We start from the raw sequence: 8,961 nt of genomic DNA, 5'->3' as shown, positions 1-8,961 counted from the left end.
CGTATATGAGGTAATATGGCCAACAAATGAAAAGAAATGGTTATTGTTCAAGAATTAAAATACACGGTTACTTAATTTTAGATAAATGCATGTGTTAGTACAATCTGCCTTGAAGAGGCTGCAAATGCAACAGCGCTTGTCGTTGTAAATGACATCCCTTTTCACGATACTGTAATGACTATACATATTCGCATTGATAATTTATCTGTTTTAATCGTACTTGGCTCAGCTTATCGTTCAACGCGAGCTGAGGGATGACCCACACACCGGGAATTTGACCGTCGTGTGCGGGCGAGAGATTCGCGAGGTTTTAATTGCTAACCTTAAACTACCCTAATTTCTTATGTCTACTGCCAACTCAATGTTATGACGGCGAGTAGACAAAAGATGTGGGGTAGGACAAAACAGCGATCTTGGAAGGGAATGGAAGGGGAAAAGGGATAATAATAACAAAAAGGAAAATTACTAAGACGTTACGAATGAAACTTCTTTGACCGTATATGAAAGGCGGACACGTCCTCAGAGCTTACAAAGGGGCATTTGAATCACAAGTGGCAAGAGTTTATGACTATGATTCATTAAAATAAAGATAACTAAATGACTAAAGAAAGTAAATGATATTGGCAGAAGAGCTAAGGGAAAAAAGAGAGTGAGGGTTTTATTGTGTTAGGTGGGAATTTATCGTCCTACGCCTATAAATTACGGCCCGGACTATCACTTCCAGTCCCAGGGCGAGGAAAGTGCACCCGAAGGCGACCTTCCAGAGGGCTGACACGCACGCCCGGTGCCAAGGTATGGGCGCAAGGGCGTGCCACTTCGTACTTGGTTATTCTTAATGATTTATACATTGTGTGGGGAATGGTCTCTATTTAATTGCCTTCAGATAATTTGCGTAAAGATTAAAGAAGGTGATAAGAGATAGAAGTTCCTGAGGAACGGAGGAAGATAGAGAAGGGCCCACATCCCCTTCTGATTAGTGCCAAGATCTTTCGAAAGATGAAATGGTGGCACAGTGCCATGGGAGTGCTCTAGAGCTCTTTGTAAATTACCTGGAATGTCCCACGCCCGCGGGTAATTTCGCCTCGAGTCTTCTTAATGGACAGTCGTCTCGGCCGGGGAAGCGGAGGGTCCGCTGACCGAGGGCTGACGAGTACCACCTGGGCCTGCTGATGCGACAGCTGACGAGAGTGTTCGCGCGGGTTCTACCATGATCCGTCGCGGCTCTGTAGTTCATCGCCAAGTGAGATGGCGGCAGGAATCCCCGACTTGCAATTGAGCCGGCGACGCGGCTGAGGCAGAGATGAGGCGTCGGGTGGCGTGATGCTCGCAGGTAACGGCGACCAGCTCAGGCACGGTTACAGGCCGCACCTGCAGGTGAGCTTTCTCCGGTGGTCGGGAGGAACTGTCCTCTGACCGACGCTGGTAGCGTGTGCCAGGTCGGGGAAGAGAGGGGTCCTGAGTTGATCCGTGAATGGAGATCGGCGGTAGTTGCTTCGGCGCTGGCACCAGGGCAGAGTCAGGCGCTATCAGAGGTTTCTTGGGCTCGTCGGCCAGGACGCGACGCGCTTCTGGCCCTGCTCGGGCATGCAAGTGCAATCGCACGAAACCTGGTGCCAGTGAGGCAAATGAATTGGTTTCCATCTATTTAGTATTTGTATGTTCAGTTTAAAAGCAGTTGGTGAAATTTCGCTTCCTCGTTTATTACTGATTGTTTCTCCAGCCAACATGGTCCACGGGGACTCATATCAGCCAGAAAGAAAGACGTAGAAGGCTCAGGAGCTAAGAATTTACTGCACATTATTCCAAATGAAAGATTCACCACTTGGTCAATACACAAAGCAAATTCTGCATTTCATTTAAAAATATACCAGCACTTCTCTTAGTTATAAATCATTCTGTAGGGGAAACAGACGATTATATTTTCTTTACATGCCGAATTGTATGATGATGGAAGCCTTTGGACAAGGATTTTGGAGTATCTCAGCTCTATGCAAATGGAGGATATCTCCTGAAAAGTTAACATGAGTACCTCCCATTCAGCTTCAAATCCTTTGATTATGGAAAGGAACAATTACGATGCTCTTGCTTTCTGAATGTTTAACAGGCAACTCTTAGGGTTTGTCGTTATTATTAGGGACATTAGTAGTGACTGGTGCAACTGCTTGAACACAACGTATAACTTTATTTAATAACTTATATTTACTGAGTGGTACACAACTACAGTTTACAGAGAGACCTTCGTATTCTCTGCACATTGTTATGTAAAACAGCGACATAAATTTGTTTGCAAATGGACTTAACTCGGTTGCTGAAGCCTGGCGTAAATTCTACGAATAATGCCGCCACATATCACAATAAATATTTCTTCAGAATTTTGTTTGACGAGAAAGAAATCTCAGGAACTTCAGACTGTTCCTTCTTTCCGTCTAACTCTCCATTCCCGGGAAATATATCGAGGGGGTATTCCCCTATAATAGTTATTCTCTCAATAATACTTCTCCTTGACGAGGTACTTCTTCTGAACAAAGCTGTAGTATATTTCTCGCCAACAAAGGAAAATTGAGAAATGGGTTGAAGGTAATGACCCAATAGTGTCTTCCCATCTTTTCCTTCCTGTCAACCTGCAGTTATCTTCCCTCTTCCTTTCTCTTATAGCATCGGGAAGATGCTCAGATAAAAGATTTTTATTCATGCATGGACTGTCCTCTGGTGGTAAAGGAAAGACAAAAGAAAAATAGATGAATAAAGAAATAACATAACTCCTAATCGTTTCAGTCCGTGTCTACTGAAAACTGAGAATGTGGTTTTTAAGTCCCTTGAGATCTGTGATGAGAACTTGAGATTCTAAATGGTGGGATGGCAGTCAGCCAAAGGATGTTATTATTTTCCTATTATCCTTTCATCATTTCTAGTTTAACCTTGCAATTTTATGAAGAAAATTCTACAGTTACAGAGATATTAACATCATAATTTTAGAAAAAATATTATTATCATCATATTTATAATCATGATGATGATCTTGATGATGATTATTATTATTATCATTAGCCAAGCTGTCACCCACAGTGTGGTTGGAAAAACAGCATGCTAGAAGCCCAAGGGATCCACTAGGGAAAGCAGCCCAGTACTGTAAAAGGAAAAGGTAAATACAAAATAAACTGTTGGAGAAATAACAAAGAAAAGATAAGATAAAACAGCTCACCAGAGTCAAGTTTTAAGTGTAACTTCGTAAAAAAATTACCATTTCCAACTAAACCAGTACACGAAAAAAAATCGACATGAAACCCTCTCAATGATTTGTGACTCCTCTCCCAGTGAGAAAGGAAAAGGACGGTAATCTTTGCTGGACCCCATTTCATTAGAGCAGAGTAGAATCACGACGAGGGCTGAAGGGGTGTCTGTGCAGAGTGGGAAAAAGAAATTTTTGAAAATAGTTCGCTCACCCCATGAGAAAATAAAGGTCTCTTGTAATTACTTCTTTTTCAGTGGTTTAGGGTTTCAAGAAATATATCTGGGTGTCTGCTGGATATTGGAAAAAAAATTGATATCAAACAAAACGAAGGTCTATATTTTTTCACGTGAATTCTAGATGAACACTGACCATTTCTTCTGTCGAATACTCTAAAGGGGAAAATATTAAGAAGTAACATCGAAATCTCAATACTCCCAGAAAATACATCGTGAATATAAAACTTGCCGTACATTTGCCAATACTGACTAAATTTCAATTCTAATCCTGCTGCTTGTCCAAACTGCACCAGGAATAAATTATTTCGCTGTATCAGCCCAGTGAGGATCTGTCTTTCCTTGCGATTTGTATATTTTCAAGGAGAATAACCAATGTTTTATAAGTTTATTTTGTAGCTCAAATACCGCTGGGATTGGCAACCCAACAGTCTATCTAAAACAGGAAAAAGAAGGATAGTTTTATTACATAGAGCCATTCTTGAAAATTCATGCGTCTCTTTTTAAGTGTAGAACCAAAAGAAAGGCAACTCAAGTATTTGTCTTTAAATTAGGACAAAACAGGGAATTCATATGACGATGCAAATTCCACGTGAAATGAGAAGCCAGGTGATTAGAATAATTTTTATAATAAATTTCTACCTCACATGGGGATCGCAACCAGGGCTTTCGACTGAAAGCAAGGGAACTGGCAAAGGAACCTCACGGTCATAAAAAAATATTTAAATAGCACCCAAGGACTTACCTGGGTAGTAAGCCAATTATGTCTAATTTCCCGGCCAAAAAAGAGATTCATGTGACAGCATTCATGCAAGGAATATGATGCAAGTCAATTTCTACCTGAGATTAGGATTCAATAGAAAAAAACTCAAATGAAGGCCAAGAGCGCTACTAGCTCAGCCATAAAAAGTTCTTTCTCTTTCTATGTATATATTGTCATGGATTTATCCCTCCCTCATTTAGACGCCAGTGCATCATTAATTTTGAAATGCAGTTTCTCTGTTCATTTGAAGATTTGTGGCAGGGAAATAGGGCGGGCGACGTAGCAGTGAAAGTATTTTGAACCAGAGAATAGCGGCTCGCGCCAGTTTGTAGCAGTATAGAAATCACTTCCCCAATCGCGTGATCAGGGGAAACAATGGGACCCCTTTTCACCCCCATCAAGTGATGTGGGAGTAGTTCGGTATGGGGAAGTTTAATAGGCATAGTGGGGCTAGCTGCCAGGAAGGACCTTAACCTCTAAGTACTTAATCTTTAAGGATCCTTTCCCTCTGCTTTTTTGCTGGCTGTATGACTTTTTGCAGGTCTGATAGGCCTAAATTTCGACAAACACCACCAGCCGCTGCCGTCTGAGGGAAGCGAGTTCAGAGATCTCCAGTAACCCGTCTGAAACGCATGTCCTGCATTCCTTTCCACTCTACGCTGGGTGAAACTACCTTCAATGAACGGCCGAGTCGATTGTTTGGCGCCAACGATTGTTAGACCAGGTTCGTGGATTGCAAGTAGTCAGTAAGCCAGCCCTTCCCCTTCTCCCTGAAAACCCTTAAATTTTCCATTCCTTTAAACTTCAATTCTTTCCTCCACAAAGCATTTCCCTTTGTTAAGTTGTCCTGCTTTGGCATCCCGTAAATCGCCCCGTAACGTGCCTTGAAATCAAGTAAAAAGATCCAGTGATAAATATCCAATTATCCCTTCCCAAGTGCAAATTAAAGGCAAATTAGTCTAAGTGATACAAGTGTTGAAGTTGCCCCTTTGTGTGTCGGCAACACATGTCCATTGTGTCAGAGCCCAACTCCACTACTATTCAAAGAATGTGATTATGTGATTTCTTATAATTATCTTCTGGGCTACGTAATGTTTAGCATTTAAGAAGGTGCATGTGTGCAATATTTTATAGGGAGATTTCATTTCTCTCATTTCGTGAGGTGTTAACTCATAACCTCTCTTACAGGGGAGATATCATCTGCTCAGTCGTCAATCTGTGTCTGCTAAGTCTGACTGCCATTCAAATTTTGAAACCATTCCTGGTCACAGGCTGATTGCAGGAGTCCGTTGCTGGCCCCACAGAACATTTACAATAACTGATTCCATTATCCTCGAGCTCACCCTTCATAAAGAATTACATTAAGGGACGATTTAATGTAATTTTAACCTAACCGAGTTATTGTTATAACAGGGGATAATTGCACATTAGCCCCTTCATAATTAGAGTGCTTGTTTGCCAATTACTGCATTATTGCTCACTGTATATAATTAATGAGCCTGCCCATTGTTTACAATTTGCATTTTGTTTTGTCTCCTTGCATACTTGCCTAGTTTCTGTAAATAAACCCCTTTTAACTGTAAAAGAAGTCTAATTCCAAATGGCGGCCTTAATCAAGTACTTGTAAATCCAGGAAAATTTAAGGTGGGTTTTAAATACCTTCGTTTTGTTTATAAACTCAGGCCCCCTTGGTTCCTTGGCAGTGACTTTCAGAAAATTGTTTCAATTCTCTCCCCAACCAAGCCCCCAGTTTATAACAATATACATATATATATATATATATATATATATATATATATATATATATATATATATATATATATATATATATATATATATATATATATATATATATATATATATATATATATATATTGCCCGCCGTAGTGGAGCAATGGTAAGGTTTTCGCCTACCATTCGAGAGGACCAGTATTCAAATCCCACCATTCACTAGTAGCTTAGCGGCCCACCAACCTAGCGGTCTGAAAACTCGAGAGAGTGAGTAGGGGAATAGGTATCACCCCTCAGGCTGGGCGGATAAATAGTGAGCTTAGGAACACACTAGCCATGTGTATTAGGCATCGGAACCTGTCCCCCACTGGCTATCGGCCAAAGAATCCGGAGATCATTGCCAGCCCAAGTATATATATATATATATATATATATATATATATATATATATATATATATATATATATATATATATATATATATATATATATATATATATATATATATATATATATATATATATATATATATATATATATATATATATATATATATATATATATATATATATATATATATATATATATATATATATATATATATATATATATATATATATATATATATATATATATATATATATATATATATATATATATATATATATATATATATATATATATATATATATATATATATATATATATATATATATATATATATATATATATATATATATATATATATATATATATATATATATATATATATATATATATATATATATATATATATATATATATATATATATATATATATATATATATATATATATATATATAAATATATATATATATATATATATATATATATATATATATATATATATATATATATATATATATATATATATATATATATATATATATATATATATATATATATATATATATATATATATATATATATATATATATATATATATATATATATATATATATATATATATATATATATATATATATATATATATATATATATATATATATATATATATATATATATATATATATATATATATATATATATATATATATATATATATATATATATATATATATATATATATATATATATATATATATATATATATATATATATATATATATATATATATATATATATATATATATATATATATATATATATATATATATATATATATATATATATATATATATATATATATATATATATATATATATATATGTTGTTTAATGTCCAATTCGTGCTACATCGGGAATATCATCAAAGGGGAATTATAAGTGGTAAATGGATTGCTACCTAAGTGACTCAAACAGCCGACAGTGCCCTCCAAAGACTTCCAGTTGATGTTCATGACAATTCAGCTACCAAGAGATGTATAAGTTACTGCGGACTGTTGTACTTACACCACTGCGTGCAGGGATTTGTACTAGGATTCGTCATTAACTAATACCTCTCTTGGTAGCTGAATGGTCTTGAACATCAACTGGAAGTTACTGAAGTGTACTGTCGAGTGTTCGAGTCACTTAGGTACCAACCCATTTATCATTTGTAATTCTCCTTCGGTGATATTCTTGAAATCGCGCGAATTAGATATTAAAAGATATTTGTAGCTAAATGTTTGTATATAAAATGTTACAGTGAAGTGATACAAAATTCATAAAATAGCTACATGTCCCAAACATACCAATTGGGTGTCATGGTGGGGTTGATGGATGCTGATGCTAAGTACAATTCCCCGCACTCGACGGATATAAGTACGACAGAGTCAGCATTCACTTATACTTCTCTTGGTAGCCGAATGGTCTCGAACGTCAACTGAAAGTCTTTGGAGGGCACTGTTGGTTGTTCGAGTCATTTAGGTAGCTATTCATCTATCACTTATAATTTCTCTTCGCTGACATTCCAGAAATAGCGCGAATTGTATATTAAACGACATTTGTTGCTTAATGTTTGTATATAAAATGTCATGGTGATGTGATAAAAAAATTCATATATAAGCTCCAAAAAGGATAGGAATGAGCGTTCACACATAAGTATGTGTGCTGTCCGGTCAGGTCTCATGAGTTGCTCTTGGAACGAGGGTCCTTGGTAATACTTAGACATCTTAATCTAAAACATCACTCATTGTCCCCATATTCTAGAGGGATTCACTTATAGTGCAGAGTTTAACTATCTCAGTATGTAATGTACATTGTAATTGTTTCTTATCTTCTCATATACATGCCTAATTTGTTCTTTACCTACTGCAGGATAAAAATTATTTCCTCTTGTTCAAAGTAACTGGGACTGCAGTTTTTGGAATTTCGCCTTTCTGGAATTACGGATTCTGGATTGTGACCAGTCAAATTTAACGCTTTCCCAAATGTGGTTTTTAGTCATTTTAATCCTTCGGAATTCTGACCGACATGTCATGACCGAATTTTCGAAGCAGACGTGAAGAATTCCGCATCGTTTACAATCAAAGGACATTTCATTCCAAAAGAAGAAAGAAATCTTGGCTTTGTGAGGCCCTGTCACTTTCTTGTGTAAAGGGATAATGGTGTACGGATCTCTTTGCTATGAAACCAATATGTGAAGAGACAGAATATTAGCGCTATACTGAAAAATGATTAGGTACAATGAAAGAATAATTTTAGCTAATTTTTACCCAGAGGTCATTCATAATAATGAAAACCTGATGATTCTGGCGCAATTAAGGGAAAATCAAAGTTATTTGAGAAAGCTTATGGACAATAGCAAAGCATGTAGTGGTTATAGGCAGAATATAATTTGTAAGGCTTACATTTTATGCACTTAATTAATTCAAGAAAGTTTTCACCTTTGGTATTTTAGTAAAAGTATAATTTGAGAAGAATTCCACTGCTGTATCCTCATGAAATATTCTCTCTACTACACTGTAATGGCTGTGATTATTAAAGGTATTCTTACTTTATCAAAAAGGCTTCTGGGACTCT

The sequence above is a fragment of the Macrobrachium rosenbergii genome, chromosome 26 (genome assembly GCF_040412425.1).
Source record: "Macrobrachium rosenbergii isolate ZJJX-2024 chromosome 26, ASM4041242v1, whole genome shotgun sequence".
NCBI lineage: Eukaryota > Metazoa > Arthropoda > Malacostraca > Decapoda > Palaemonidae > Macrobrachium > Macrobrachium rosenbergii.
The sequence above is the reverse complement of the archived record's forward strand: the minus strand, read 5'-3'. Positions refer to the sequence as shown.